We start from the raw sequence: 17,347 nt of genomic DNA, 5'->3' as shown, positions 1-17,347 counted from the left end.
ATGGAAGCAACCTATGTGTCCCTCAGCAGATGAATGGATAAAGAAGATGTGGTGTATACATACAGTGGAATACCACTCAGTCATAAATAAAGAATGAAATGCTGCCATTTGCAACAACGTGGATGGACCTACAGGGTATGCTTAGTGAAATGAGTCAGAGAAAGACAAATACTGTACGATGTCATTTACATGTGGAATCCAAAAAGTAACACAAACAAATGTATATAACAAAACAGAAACAGACTCACAAACATAGAGAACAAACTAGTGGTTACCATGGGGAGAAGGAAGGGGGGCAGGGCAAGATAGAGGTATGGGATTAAGAGACACAGACTGCTATGTATAAAATAAATAAGCAACAAGGACATATTATACAGCAGAGGGAAATATAGCCACTATTTTGTAATAGCTTTAAATGGAGTATAATCTATAAAATATTGAATCACTATGCTATACACCTACAACTAATACTGTAAATCAACTATACTTCAATTTTTTTTAATTTTACTAATAAAAATAAAATAAATAAATAAGAAACAAATTAGGTTAACAACTATAAATTCTAGGGAAAAACACTACCTGGAGATTCTGAAGAGTAAACAAAAGAGGCTATTAGGAGGAGTAGAAGTTGAGGGACGTGACTGGCACTGAAGTGAGTTTCATGTGTTTGTTTTTTGTGGGGGTTTTTTTGGGGGGTGGGGGTTGGAACAGGGGCAGTTTCGCCTGACAGGCAGGCTGCAGTCACAGGAGTGGTGCAGTACAGGCAGCTAAAACTTCAAGAGAAATCCCACAGGCTGCCTGGCCAGAAGAAAGGGAAAGGAGCCTGGGCAACCACAGCTGGCTGCCAGTGACAACCTAGAAGAGAGAGCTGAAGAAGGGACTCCCCTAATTCTTATAAACATTGTACAAGTCTCAGACTGACCCTCCAACTGTGTAAGTGTGTAGGACAGACTCAACGCAGCATTATATAGGCTTAAACAAGTGAACTGAGACTTGAACCTACAGAATACAAGACTTACAGTCTGAACCTAATGAGGTCTGAGACTAAAGGCCAATGAAATCAAAAACATCAACGTTCTTCAGCGGAATTTAAAAGAATTCAGAATTACAAAAGATGCTATTAACTACATCCAAGACACAATCCAAAATTATTTCAAATACAAGAAACCCAGAAAATGTGACCCATTCTGAAGTGAAAAAGATTAACATATGCCAATTTCAAAATGACTCAGAAGTTAGAAATATCAGACAAGGACTTTAAACCAGCCATGAATACTATGCTCTTTGAGGTAAAGGAAAAGACATGTGAATGAATGAAATGATAGGAAATCTCAACAGAGAAATAAAAATTTACTTTAAAAATGGAAATTTTAAAACTGAAAAATACAATATCTGAAACTAAAAATTCAGTGGATAAGCAAAATAGAGATAAAGAGTAAAAAGTCAATGAGCTTAAATTTATCAATACATATTATACAATCTGAAAAACAGAAGAAAGAATGAACAAAGAGATGAACAGAACCTTATGGTCTTAAGGGACAATATCAAAAGACCAAACATAGGAACTTGGAGTCCCAAAAGATAAGGAGAGAATGCATCCAAAAAAGTAGAGTAAATATTGACCAAAACATCCCAGATTTGGTGTAAAAGATATAAATATATAGATTCAAGAAGTTCAATGAACCCCAAAAAGGAAAAATTCAAAGAAAACTACATATAGATTCATCATAACCAAACTGCTAGAAACCAAAGATACAGACAAAATCTAAAGCAGCCAAAGGAAAATGGTGCACTACATAGAAGGGAATATATTCAAATGGCAGCAGATTTCTTATCTTTTTTTGTTTTGGCTGCACCGCCCTGTTTGTGGGATCCTAGCTCCCAGACCAGGGATTGAACCTGGGCCCTCGGCAGTGAGAACCCAGAGTCCCAACAACTGGACCACCAGAGAATTCCCTCTTATTTCTTATCGTCTTCTTTCAAGGCATCCAGAAGACAGTGGAACACTGTCAGCACTCCTAAAACATCTTATCATCTTCTTTCATGATAGCCAGAGGACAGCAGGACAACTTCTTTAAAGGACTGAAAGGAAAAACTATCAACCTGAATTCTATATCCAGCAAAAATATCTTTCAGGAATAAAGGCAAAATAAAGACATTTTTCAGACAAAGGGGAATCAAGAAAATCCATCATCAGCATAACAAGAAACTACAAGCACTACAAGAAACACCAAAGGAAGTTCTTCAGGCTAAAGGGAAATGATACCAGAAAAAACTAGATCCTCAGAAAAAATGTTAAGTATTGGAAATATTTAATGTACATAAATTACACCTCAATAAAGTAGTAAAAAAAAGTTAAGAAAAATTATTTCTAACCTAGAATTCTATATGCAGCCAAACTAAAAATCAAGCATGGGGGGGTAGAATAAAAGACATTTTCAGAAGTACAGATCTAAAAAAAGTTCACATATTTTTTCTTATGAGGCTACAAAAAGATGTGCTCCACCAAAATGACAAAATGAACTAAGAAAAAGGATGATATGGGATACAATGAGGAAGAAACACAGCACAAAAGAAGTACAAAGGTAATTTCCAAGATGACAGAGAAAGGAGACTCCAGGATCACAACTGCACCAGGCATAGAGGGCAACTGCTAGACTGGAGGACGACACTCCAGATTAGAGCAGTCTTGAAAGACAATATCACCAAGATCCCTGCTACCAAAGTCATTATTGTCTTTTTAACCCAAAGCAGAAAATCTGGGTGAGTCCAGTCTGCTTCCTGTTCTTGGCTCAACTTGACCATAACCTGATGAAGTCCCCACTCACCCCTGCAGATTTAGCAGAAGCCACTCATTTCACCACAGCGAAGTGTTCTACTTTGACCAACTCATGAGTCTGTGAATTAATTACAGGATAGATGATGCACAGTATGCTTCTTTTTATAAAAAAGAAGAAAAAACAAGAATTACACACAAACATATGCTCATTTGTGCAAAAAGACACACAAAATAGTAAATTAGAACTAGTGACACTATATAACTACAGGGGGTAGGTGGGAACAGGGTGAAAAGGAGATAAGTGAAAACTTAGTAAAAGAAATGGATGTGGAGTAACACTTCACTGCATATGCCTTTTTGTATGTTCTGACTTTTGAAATCATACTCATGTTTCACATACTCAAAAAAAGCGACATAAAATAAAATAAAAATGGGGGAAATAGCCTGAAATGTAGTGCAAATAAAAACAAGTGATCCTAACTATATTTAAAATGAAAAATACAACATACTAAAGGGATGGAGGGAAAAAAACTAACCCAAGTAACTTTTGAGCACATGATTTAACTCAACCCTAAGGCTAAAGACAAAAAAGAAGTGTAAATAAGAATTAAATTCTAATTAATAGTTTTTCACAGAGGTATAAGTTAGCAACTCTAAAACTACTTTCTGTGTATTCTAGGATTAAACAAATAAGTAAATATTTGTTTACATATTGGTACTATTGTGGATAACAGGAGTCAGATGTACCAATGTTGGAGAAAGAAATATAGGAAGTAGAAAGGCTAGAACAAACCCTGTAGTATAGATATGAAACTGGATCTATTACTATAACTCAGTGGTTTATAATACAGAAATATAGATGTGTCTGTATGCATACACACACACAAATGCATACAACTATGTATGTATATATTCGTATATTACCTAGCTGCCTTCTAAGAGGGCCTAGAATCAATGATATCCCAGTAGCAATGAGCATATCAAGGGCCCAGGTCTCAGTGTCTAAATACCATTCACAGTTAGAAGGAACCAAGGCTCCTTAGAAAAACGGCCAATTCTGAGATTGCAGAAGGGAAAGACGATGTGAGCCTAGAAAAGGAGTTGGCGGGCTTCCCTGGTGGCGCAGTGGTTGAGAGTCCGCCTGCTAATGCAGGGGACACGGGTTCGAGCCCTGCTCTGGGAGGATCCCACATGCCGCGGAGCAACGAAGCCCGTGCGCCACAACTACTGAGCCTGTGCTGTAGAGCCCGTGAGCCACAACTACTGAGCCCACGTGCCACAACTACTGAAGCCCACGCGCCTAGAGCCCGTGCTCCACAAAAAGAGAAGCCACCGCAATGAGAAGCCCGCGCAACACAACGAAGAGTAGCCCCCGCTCGCCGCAACTAGAGAAAGCCAGCGCGCAGCAACAAAAGACCCAACTCAGCCAAAAATAAATAAATAAATAGATAAATAAATAAAAAAAAAAATTAAAAAAAAAAAAAAAAAAGAAAAGGAGTTGGCAAACTACAGCCCAGAAGCCAAATCTAATCAGCCACCTGTCTTTGTAAATAAAGTTTTATTGGAACACAGCCATGCTCATTCATTTATAAATTGTCTATGGCTGCTTTCCTGCTGTAAGGGTGGAGTTAAGTAGTTTCAACAGAGACCATACAGCCCACTAAGCCAAAAATATTTACTATCTGGCCACTTACAGAAAAAGTTTACCAAGCCCTGGCCTAGAATATCTTGTTGTTCCAGAAAGTAAGGAAACACTCAAAAAATGATGGGGACATGTCAAAAGTTCACAGGAGCCCATTAAAAAGTCTCCTACTCAACATCACTAATCATTAGAGAAATGCAAATCAAAACTACAATGAGGTATCACTTCACACCAGTCAGAATGGCCATCATCAAAAAATCTACAAACAATAAATGCTGGAGAGGGTGTGGAGAAAAGGGAACCCTCTTGCACTGTTGGTGGGAACGTAAACTGATACAGCCACTATGGAGAACAGTATGGAGGTTCCTTAACAAACTAAAAATAGATTTACCATATGATCCAGCAATCCCACTACTGGGCATATACCCTGAGAAAACCGTAATTCAAAAAGACACATGCACCCCAATGTTCATTGCAGCACTATTTCCAATAGCCAGGACACGGAACCAACCTAAGTGTCCACTGACAGATGAATGGATAAAGAAGATGTGGCACATACATACAATGGAATATTTCTCAGCCATAAAAAGAAACGAAATTGAGTTATTTGTAGTGAGGTGGATGGACCTAGAGTCTGTCATACAGAGTGAAGTAAGTTAGAAAGAGAAAAACAAATACCGTATGCTAACACATATATATGCAATCTAAAAAAAAAATATATGGTTCTGAAAAACCTAGGGGCAGGACAGGAATAAAGACGCAGACATAAAGAATGGATTTGAGGACACGTGGAGGGGGAAGGGTAAGCTGGGATGAAGTGAGAGAGTGGCATGGACATATATACACTACCAAATGTAAAAGAGCTAGCTAGTGGGAAGCAGCCACATAGCACACGGAGATCAGCTCGGTGCTTTGTGACCACCTAGAGGGGTGGGATAGGGAGGGTGGGAGGGAGATGCAAGAGGGAGGAGATATGGGGATATATGTATATGTATAGTTGATTCACTTTGTTATAACGCAGAAACTAACACACCATTGTAAAGCAATTATACTCCAATAAAGATGTTAAAAAAAATAGTCTCCTACTGGCCAAAATTATGACAATTTAAGTATCAAAAATTTTAAATGATAACATTATCTATAACCCATTAAATAAAATAAGAATCCATGAGTTCATACTGATAAAGACAAATAAATAAATAAAATGGGGGAAGCTCTCCTTACATCAGAATCCCAAATAATAAATGCAGAAAAAAATGATGGCATTGGAAAATTACCATTGGTAATAATCATCATAATAATTAATTCATATTCATCAATGGATGTTAAAAACTAGTGGGTGAAAGTTTCAGGAATAATAGAATATTAAATAGTCTGAAAATACTCTCAAAGATACTTATTAAAAACAAAGAGGAAAAGCATATATTGATGGTGGAGAAATCTGGCAGACCACCTTAACCAAATGATCGAAGTAAACACCTATAATAGGACAAATCAATATCATATGCCTCCTGATATGATAACGTTAAGAAAAACATGTCACTTGTGAAACATCATTTAAACCCAAACTGAGGGACCTACTGCAAAATAACTGGCCTATAATCTTCAAATATGTTAAATTATAAAAGGAAAAATTTCCAGGTTAAAGGAAACTAAAGACACATGACAATTCTATGCAACTTGTGATCCAGGATTTTCTTTTCATATAAACAACATGATTGGGAAACTTGAAGATGTGTGAATAAGATCTATAGATTAGCTAACGCCATTATATCAGTGTTAATTTCCTGATTTTGATCCTTGCACAATGGTTAAAAAAGAGAATGGCTTCATTTTGAGTGTCTGCAACTTACTCTCAAACAGCTCAAAAAAAGGAGGGCAAGAGAGGAGGGCTGTTAATGTGGTAAAATGTTGATTCTGGGGAATCTGGCAAAGAGTATAGAGTAATTTTCTGTACTATTCTTGCATCTTTCTGTTGGTCTGAAACTACACATTTTCAAAAAGAATCCAAGTTTTTAATTATAAAATCGTATGTTTATTGAGTTATATGTTTCTCATGCTAAAGAACATTGCCAACAGCTAACAATATATCAATTAAAAAATACTCCCTAACATCATACAAATGATATACTGAATAAAAGAAGTTCAAATAATCAGTTATAGGTTATGTGGTCTACAAGATCATTCCATCCAGTTTCATATGGGCCAAGAGATTTATTAGCTGCAAGCTCAAATAAAGTGATCTCAAATGAGAGTTATGTCAATAAAAACACTGCCTCTCAACAGGTCAGAAGTGATTTTACTCACTTATATTTTACAAAATATTTTGAGGATTTAAAAGATTAAATGTCCTGAAAGGGACAACAACCCAGCACTTTTTGCAAACACAGCTGTTGGTTAAAGCTCTTGAGAAAAGAAAAGCTCTGGAATGAGAATCAGTTGTAGGAAGAGATAATGGTTATAAAATACTAAGAAAATTTTGGAATCTTTTTGTATTAATCTCCTTAATAGCTGACTTGTTTATAAACATGTACTTCATTACTATATCCTAGGACCTCTTCAGGCCCTGGGCACAGAGCAATAAACACAACATGACCGACAAGGTCTCTCCTCTCATGGTACTTACAATCTAGGGGGCAGAGATGACAATAAACAAGTAAACAGACAACAAGGCAGTGAAACAGAGAGATGAGATAGTGACAAATGGGATGGGGAAAGAGGACACTACTTTAGCTTTGGTGATTAGGAAAAGCCTCTATTGAAGAGATAATTCGGAGCTAAAATCTGAATGACAAAAAGTCCATGTGAAGGTCTCAGGGTATGGCCTTCTTGGCAGAGAGAATGACAAGTGCAAAGACAACAAAGCAGAAACAATCTCAGAATGTTCAGAGAACTTTTAAAAAGGGACCTCATTAATACTCTCAATATAGTAGATGATACCAAAGAATTGTCAATTTTGTATCCGGTGTGATAATGGCATTGTGACTCGGTATGACAATCTCCATACTGCATATGTATACGTATGTATATGTACAACAAATGACATCGGGGATTTCTTTAAAATATTTCAGCAAAGGAAAGAGAAATAAAAAAGGGATGAATGAGGCAAATGTGCAAAAACTCTTGAATTTGGTAAATGAAGGTTGATGAACTACTCTTTCTAGTTTTTGTATGTTTGAAATTTTTCATAATAATTTTAGAAATTCCACATAACAGAAACTTCATGCAAAAAATGGCAATACCTCATATCTTCTTTCTCTTATTTTAATACTCCAGTTCAGCTCTCACCTCTTCATTCTGTCTCCTCATTACCTCATTTGAAGAGATATAAAGGAAAGCTTTCAGGACAGGTACACACTAGATAGGCCCTACACTCTATGGCTGTGTCCAGTTTCTATGGCAAACAGAACCAATCTACCTAAGGCAGGGCTGGAACCCAGAGAGAATTAAATGAGAGAATATAAAATAAACAGCCACATACTGATAAACAACAAGTCATTCTGTCTGAGAAAAACAGGAATTGCCTGGACTAAGGACAATCCTCCCAGAGATTAAAAAACACAATAGGCTTCTTCCCCCTTCATTCCTTGGAGAATGCTCTGGCAAAGATCTCCGATTGTGAAATCCCACTGTCAGTTTTCAGTCTTGATCTCACTTGACCTTGCTATAGCACTTGACACACAGTTGAACATTCTGCCTCCTCTTGAGACTCTCTGCTTCCTTGGCAGACATGACAGTAGTAATAAAGATGCCCGTACTCCTTCCTTTTAAGGACAAGGGTCACATCCACAGCCCCCTGTGAGATGGCACGCAACTTTTGTCCCAGGCAACTAGTTCTGAAAGAACCAGGAGTGGGTCCCTAACCTAACAATCTATGATCTATAGACTGATATGTCAGAAACTTTGAATTCTGGTAACAGAGTGGAGTCAATATCCTGAAAAACCTTCTGATACCAAATTACTACAACTGCTGAACAAAATATTACCAACTTGAGAGCACTGTTGAGCTCTCAAGAGAGAAAAGAAAATCCCCAGGAGCTAAAAATCAAGTGAGAGCTAGGAACCAGAATACATAGAAGCTGAGGCTACAGAGACCCTGGGAGCACATCCTGGTTTCAGTACCAAGAGGCTTGTAGTTTAAAGCTGCAGGGGGAATAGGAGATAAAGCCTTCACCATATGAAATGTAGACGAGTGGAGATTAGCCCCACTGCAAAAAATCAAGACCCCTGAGGTCTTCAACAACTCAGTGAAAAGGTAGGCTGGAAAAAATACACCTACTGATAAAGAAAAACAATCAAGAAATGTATCTGTTTTGACCTGGGCTCTAACTGGGGGCAAAGGAGAGTTTCCCCCAGAAGATTCATAATGACGGTCCTGCACTCACGCAGTGCAGTCACACTAACCCCAAGCACAGACACTAACTTAAAGTGACCTTAAGTTGCAGTGTCCCAGGGTGCTGGCTGAACCAAAAAAATCCTCTTCAGAATATTCCTACGGTCAAAAGCCTGATAAATGCTTACAAAACACGAGGAAGAGAGCCATCATAACCAGAAATCAGAAAAAAATAGCAAAATGTGCTGCAAAGTAATTTGGGGTCATAAAAATGACAAGTACATAATTTTTTTTATAAATTTATTTTATTTATTTTTATTTTTACTTTTTGGCTGCGTTGGGTCTTCGTTGCGGTGCGCGGGCTTATTGCAGTGGCTTCTCTTATTGCGGAGCACGGCGCGCGGGCTTCAGTAGTCGTGGCGCATGGGCTTAGTTGCTCCGCGGCATGTGGGATCTGCCCGGGCCAGGGCTCGAACACGTGTCCCCTGCATTGGCAGGCGGATTCTTAACCACTGCACCACCAGGGAAGCCCAGAAGTAAAAAGTAAACTAATGTTGGTGGGTAACTTTATAGGTAAATGAAAGAGACTTTTTCCTCTTGAGTTTTTAAAACTATGTTAGATGGTTAAAAGCAGAAGTATATTGTCTGATGTGGTTCTCAATGTATGTAAAGGAGATATTTAAAACAACTAATTAGAAAGCAGGGAGGATAAAGGGGCCTAAATGGTGGTAAGGTTCCTACATTTCTCCTGAAGTAGTAAGATATCAACACTAACAGATTATGACACAGTACAGATGTCAATTCTACCCAAACTGATTTTTAAATTCAACACAATTCCTATCAGAATCCCATGATTTCTCATAGATATAGACAAGCTTATCTTAAAATTTATACGGAAAGGTAAAGGAACTAGAATAACCAAAATAATGAGGAAAAAAAAGAATAAAGTGGAGGAATACACTGCCCAATCTTAAGCTCTAAAGCTACAGAAATCAAGACCATGTGATAAGGGACACATAGACCAATGGAACAACACAGAGAACCCAGAAATAGACCCATTCAAATATGCCCAACTGATTTATGACAGAGGTGCAAAATCAAGTCAAGGGAGGAAAGACAGCCTTTTCAACAAATGACTGGAGTAACTGGACATCAGCAGACAAAAAAATAAACCTTGACCTAAACCTCACATCTTGTAAAAACATTAACTCCAAATTAACTCTTAGACTCTATGACACCAAAAGCGTCATCCATAAAGAAAAAAATTAATGAACTGTTACTCTTTTTTCATTTCAATAAAGTGTGTGAAATGATCATTTCCAAAAGAAAAATGAAATTCTGAATTTAAGAAACTGCAATAATGAAACTCACTGAAATGTTATCACCTTTACCCTTCTGCCACAATCAATCAGACCCATTATTTTCACTCTATACTCTCAAATATGTGACAGTCTCTCTGTCATGTTCTAGTACTCTGACAATGTCTGAGCTGAGGTCAAATTTGGGAGTCACCAGAGAACAAACAGTAATTGAAGTCGTAAACACAGAGGAGATCGTCCTAGGGAGACAGTATGGAATAAAAAGAGAAGTAGCCTACGATTGAGACTTGAGGAGCCTCAGAGTTCAATAGCCAGGGATAAGAAAACCAAAACTGCAAAGACAGAAAGGAATGGTCTCCTCAGAAGGATACAGAAAACTTGGGAGAGCGTGATGTCAAGGAAATCAAGGTTTCAAGAAGGTGGTGGGCAATAAAGTCGTATGCTGCTAAGAGAGGTGAAATAAAGAATTAAGTGTTCATTTGACTTGGCAGTATGGATGTCACAGGGAGCTTGGTGAGAGCTGTTTTAGTGAAGCAACAGGAATAACAACCAAAGAGAAATAAGGTGAGGCACTAATGGGCAGGGAGGATGTGGAACTAATGAGTTCAGATGACTCTTCTGTGAGGTTTGGCTGTGAGGAGGGAGAGGTGAAATCAAAAGACAGGAGTTTCCATTTGCTGTTGCTATTATTTTCATTAAAGAGGAAACTTAAATGTGTTAAAATACTGAAAGGAAAGAAGAGTTGAAAAGGTAGGGCCAAGATAAACGACAGCTCCAGTGAGGAGAGGAGGGGGGACAGGGACAGGTACATTTTGACTAGTACTCCCCCAGCATGTCCCGTGTTTCTCAAGTTCACACATTCACTCACCTTCCACTCCAACCTCACTCTTAAAATTGTACCCATTGAAGAACAGCTCAAATTCCACTTCCTCTCTCCTCTACAAACCTCACCTAATTTCTCTAGCTCTTGGGATCACTTCTCTGCAATCCCAGGGTGTGCTATGTTTTCCACGTTTATTTGGCCACAAAATCCTTTACAGCAGGTTCCACATAATACACACTGGGAAAGGGCCATTTACTTCCTGTCCAGCTGTCCAGCTCATGCCCTACCCCCTCAGTCAGCCTTTCCTAACCATACCAGAACAAAGTAATACCTCCCCTGTAAAGTCCTGAACAATTACATCGTTCAGCATGCTAAGTATTTAAGATCCTAGAATGTAAGCGCCAAGAGCGTGGGGCATTGTCTGTCTGGTTTACCACTGTATCCCAGTGCCTAGTAGGGCTGACACATAGAGGGCACCCAGGAAATGTTCACTGAATGAAGTAATTAAAAGACATGCCCTTAGCCAATATTTTATAATAAATATAAATGAAGAATAACTTTTAAAAAACTGTGAATCACTATGTTGTGCAACTGAACCTTATAGAATACTGTATATCAACTATACCTAAAAAAAAAATGCCGTGTCACTCCTCGACAACCATAAATTATTAAAGAGCAGGAACTATGTCTTATGCCTATTTCTACACAGTGCCCTACAAAGCAGACCCTGAATAAATGTTCTTTATAACATGATAATAATTTATGATGGCCTAATGTCACAGTGGGAATTAAAAAGACAGAGTTTGGCAATAAACTTTGACACTGATGAAAAAGAATGAAAAGCCTATGTAGTGTTTCTCAACTCAACTTTTAAAAGGTAATGATAATAATAATCTTCAAAATACTGAAACATTTCCCCATATTCCAGAATTTAAGAAAACCCTTGAAGACAACTGAACTATCTTTCCCCTGCTTATGAAATTCTTTTTAAATTCATTTAATACTCTAGAATCTTGATGTCTACTATAAGATTTATCTGAATTCTGGAGTTTAATATTTTCACATCTTGATAATACACAGGAGTACATCAGTAAAGGCAGGAAGTACATTAAGGATATTGCTAGGGTGGATCTAGGTATCATCTCCCTTCCTAATAAAGAAAGAATCATCTTAATGTCATTGAAGTACCAGAGTTCTGATCATAAATAACACAACAATAAATGTAAGATTTGCTTTAAGGCAGCAGCATACAAAACCAAAATTGAAAAAGATCATCCAGGGTCTTCTCAAATATAAGCTTTGCTACCAAATAAGGCCCCAAAATGTTATGAGGTGGAAGCTGCCTCATTTTTCAGCAAATAGCTTCATTTCTCATGTTTACTTTGTACAGAATTATATTATATTATAAATTCAATCATGTTTCTCTTCCATATTTTATTATGATTAAAGTCATTTACAGGATTTCTAAATTGGAACAAATAAGATTACTTCTTATGTTTTAAAGACTTTCATACCAATTGGCACTTTCAAACCCCTGAAATGTATTCTATCTTCTCTTTTGGGGATAAACATACAGACTTTGGAGACAAATTCTAGACAAAGTAGCAAAAGGCTCAGGTCAAACACAAGTACCTTTAGAAATAAGAAGAAATCTTTCCTCATCCTGTGGGGGAAGGAACAGATAGAGAAACTTTTGGAATCTAAAAGAATAGGGACTAAATAAAAACTTCATTTTTTTAAAACAGAAATCAGAATCTAAAGAAGCACAAGAAGGTACCCATTGGTATCAGAATGCATGCTCAGTTCTAAATAGCAAAAGAAAGTGTCTCATAAACAAAAGGTTTTATTTTCATAATGTGAGTGGTCACACTGGAATATCTCTGCCATCAGTAAACTTGGGCAATAATAGGATAAAAGAATATTCTCTCTCCTGAAGAAATTCAGGGCAGTATTTCAGCAGCACTGAAAAAGCTGCTCAGAAGGTACTGGAAATTGTGACATGTCTTTCATTAACTCCTAGTCCGTGCTATCAAATAAAAGTCTAAGGCCTTATCACTTTTCCTCATTACTTTTGGGGAGACTTTTTTTATCTTTTTATTTTGGAAAATTAAAAACAATCACAAAGTAGAAAGAATGATGTAATGAATGTATGCTCATCACTCAAATTCAATAATTACCAATTAATACCCAATGTTATTTCACCTACTCCTATACACACACACAGCACTTCACCTTCCACATATACACATACACGTACTAAACTATACTGAAGCATGTGAGAAGACTTTTAATCTCCCTTTTAAAAACTCTTAAATTACAAGTCATAAATGGAAAAATATTTTACTCAGTGAAAACTACTATTATCACTTAAGGCCTTTACTTACATAAAGCATAAATTTTATGGAGCAAGGTTATCATACAGATTCAGTCCAAATTTCATGCTGTGATACAGAAGCAACGATTTAATAATAGAGCTGAAAACTAACTCATCCACCAGCTATATGCATAATTTGAATGGTAATCAAAGCCTTAATCTATCCACATACACTAATCTCAAAATTAGTAAGACAAAGGAAAAAAGTTGCAAAGCTTATCCACATGGCCACTTTTACCATGGCAATTTGGAAAAATATGTGACTTTCACAATCTATAATCAACTGGACAAAATGACTAAAATTTACAAAAATTGAAAGCAGTTTTCCCTAAGTTACTTCAAATGTCAGTTTCCATGAAAACTATTTTTTTTCTACTTTAAACAAAAGATTAATATCAACCTGGTTTCTGTTAGTTTTTGTTTTTTTGGTTTTTTTAAAAATTATTTATTTAGTTATTTATTTATTTATTTAATTTTTGGCTGTGTTGGGTCTTCGTCTCTGTGCGAGGGCTTTCTCTAGTTGCGGCAAGCGGGGGCCACTCTTCATCGCGGTGCGCAGGCCTCTCACTATCGCGGCCTCTCTTGTTGCGGAGCACAGGCTCCAGACGCGCAGGCTCAGTAGTTGTGGCTCACGGGCCTAGTTGCTCCGCGGCATGTGGGATCTTCCCAGACCAGGGCTCGAACCCGTGTCCCCTGCACTGGCAGGCAGACTCTCAACCACTGCGCCACTAGGGAAGCCCGTTTTTGTTTTTTTTTTTAATGTCACTTATATCTTACTTTTTTCTTGGGAAGGTGTTGCTACAACAATGCCTACTCTCAGGGCTGCAGCTACAAACATCTGGAATTTACTACCTACAGACTCAGCCCCAAGCAAGATAGGGCCTCGCTAAGGACCATGTTCCTGCCTACAACACAAGGTCCCCATGGCATCTTGCAGGACACTCCAGAGGAAGACATGCAAAGTCACAAGCAGTTGTGCTGTTCCCTCAAAGTCACAGAGAAGAATTCTAGCATTATTCAAGGCACCTGGAGGAATGCCAGACACAAAATTCTAAACAGCAAAATGACTAAGACTAAATTCAGACCACAGATAGAAAGATGAGGAAACTTTAATGACCCCCTAAGCCAATCTGAGGATTTGGGATCTGGTCTGTCAGCTAAGCACCCTGTACAGGGAGACCTGAGAGAGGCCCTACAAAGACAAACTGATGCTAGTCCTCCTTTCTATAGTGAAATTATGTTCCATGTTCACACCATTCAACATGAGTGAGCTTGAAAGATAATGACTCTAGGGTTTGCAGCCTTTTCAAAATTCTGTATTTCCCAGATAAAAACCTCTACCACCCATAAGGGCATCACCATGGATTTAATAATTAATAATTTCAGGTAGATAGTAGAGAAATAGGACAATCCAAGAAAAACAAATAACCAAAATAAATCCAAAAATATTGAAATGCAACTAAGACAGACCTGTGGCACTTCTTTCCTTGCTGCTTCAAAAAGAGAACTCAAAACAGCAGCACTGGAATCCTTACTTCTCGGGAGACAAAACAAACTTGAAGTCTACTGGTCCCAGGGAAATAAGCTGGGCCTCCACTTCCACTCCAGAGCTCCAGTTTCCCAGTGTTGACACAAGCCTTCCAAGTGGAGGAGGAAAGCATGGGACATCAGCTCCACAGCAAAGTTAAGAACCTTGGGATTACTTTAAAATTGCAGGCTGTAAGAGTTCAACTTGTCATTTATGGGAAGCTACATCACTAAGACCTTGCTACTTCCAGATGCACATAAAATATAAAACCTATATTCATACAGGGCCTTTGTGCACGTTTCATAATCCAGATGTGAGGAAATCCAAAGTTATGATTCCCACAGCAACTGTAATCTTGGCAAACCTACACACATGTATTTTTTGTTACTTCACATGGTTGTGACCTTAAAAGAAACTTGAAAAGAATAAAGCACATTTTAATCTCTGCAACGAATTACAAAGAAAAACTCCCAGACAGATCAGAGATCATAAAATTGCCTTCCTTCAGGGATAGTGGAGCTCTTTTTTTGAAACAATTAACAAAGACTAGACCAAGCACTGAAGAATATGCTGGAACAATTCTTACCTGGCCTGAGGACAAGGGCCAGAAAACTTAACAGGGTTTCCTCTAAACTCTCACTTCTAATTTGCTAAGACAACCAGCTGTTTGATGTTTAAAAGTTCATTTCAAATATTTAATACTTTCAAAAAGTACCTTAAATGCTAATCAGATGCAGAATAGGCTCAATTTTAGTTCCCACTTGAAGCAACAGACGAAACATTTGAAGCTATTACTAAATAGATCATCTACTGTAAAACAAGTCAAATAATATGTGCTTATGTCAGTTAATATAGAAAATGGTTTCCCCGGTTCTTAATTTAAGGTTAAAATGCCAGTTTCTGGAGGGCCAAGTGCTACTACAATAGGCTAAAAGGTTAATGGAAGACAGCAGAGCTCAGTGGTTAAGAGGCTTCTGAAGCCAAAATGCCCAGGTTTGAATCCTGTTCTACCACTTAAAAGTTGTGGCTTTGGGCAAGTTATTTAATGTCTCTGTGCCTCAGTTTCACCATCTAAAAGAGGCAATACTAAAACCTACCATGTAGAGCTGTCTTGAGTACTACATGAGGTAATACATGCAGAGTTCTCAAAGCAGTACCTGGCAGATAGTAAGCACTCGATAAGCATTCGCTATTATTAATGTAAGGTTACTTATTTACCTTGGCAGCAATCTTTATTTATTTGATAAACCAGTACCCACACAAAAAGATTTAAAAAACTAAAAATAATTTTAATACCATAATGGAACTTTAACCAGTCTCTTTAGCACAACAATAATAAATGACCTTCCCTCCTCTTGCCTCCTTCCTCTACCCATCTTGTAACTAAAGAAAAAGTCCAAACTCCTTAGCCAAACATTCAAGTTGCTTCATAATCTGTTGGCCCATACTGGCTCACCATCTTGCATAGTCCTCTAAGAACCTTCTGCTTCAACCAGTTTTCTCACAATCCTCTAAATACACCTTGTACTCGTTCAACAAGCATCTGAGAATCTACGGTGCCAAGCAGCGTGCTAACACTACATGCAAAAATTAATACACAGTCTCTGCCCTTAAAGAGATCACAGAATATATAGTAGAAAAAGAGATATGCAAAAAATAGTTTCAACAGAATATAACTACAGTCACAAAAGAGCAAAGGTAAGGTAGCTGCACGGAGAGGAGTTGATAAATTCTGTTGGTGAAGAAGTCCCCTCAGGGAGGGCTTCTCAGAAAAAGGCTGTGAGAAATGCTCAAGGGTAAAGAGGAATGCACCAGGCGGAGAAGAGGTCAGAGGGCACACTCTGGAGAGCAAATGGTGAAAAATATGGGTGAAGAAATTCTGGGGAATGACTTGCAGCTGGACTGCTGGGGAGCAGACCAAAGCTAGAAGCTAGAAAACAAGGATAGGCAAGCGGACTCTTGTACCCAAATCAGAAGCTCTGGGTAAGGCTTCGCCCTGGGACCACCAAAAAGTTCCGAACAGGGGCCTAACATGATCAGATTTACAATTTAGTGTCACCACTGCAGCTGTAGTTCACGGGCTGACTTAGAAGGAGACACTGGAGACTGAGAAATCTGTTAAGACAGCTGGAAGGGTCCAGGCAGCGGTAGAGATGGAAAAAAAGGAAACAGATTCAAAATGTAAATTAAGAACAGAATTAGTAGGGGGCATAAGTAGAGGGGAAAATCTAAGAAGACTCAGAGATTTCTAGCTTGAGTAACTGAATAAATGGATGAATGGTGACAACACTTAGGCAGCAAAAAGAATATAGGACCACAAATGCAAAGCCTGAATCTTTATCCTAAGAATAATGGAAAGCAGGGCAGAGACACAACCTAAGAAGAGGTAAAAACCTACACAGACCTTTAACCAGAGAAGAAACTGGAAAATGCTGCCAAAGATCCACAAGCTCTCCCCAAAATGCACGGGGCTCAGATCGTTTTAAAGACAGGTAAATTCAATGTTATTTAAACTGCTGGGGGGAAGGGAGGGGTTTTTAAAAACAACT

General features: G+C 38.0%; 1 protein-coding gene across 4 annotated transcripts in view; it reads right to left on the bottom strand.

Moving 5' to 3' along the window:
* Window positions 1-17,347, bottom strand: part of DIS3L2 (DIS3 like 3'-5' exoribonuclease 2) — a 386,722-nt gene that overhangs the window by 348,609 nt on the left and 20,766 nt on the right. The window lies entirely within an intron of this gene.

This window comes from Balaenoptera acutorostrata, chromosome 8, assembly GCF_949987535.1.
Source record: "Balaenoptera acutorostrata chromosome 8, mBalAcu1.1, whole genome shotgun sequence".
Classification (NCBI taxonomy): Eukaryota; Metazoa; Chordata; class Mammalia; order Artiodactyla; family Balaenopteridae; genus Balaenoptera; species Balaenoptera acutorostrata.
Note: the sequence above shows the minus strand (reverse complement) of the source record. Positions and strands in the feature narration are given on the sequence as shown.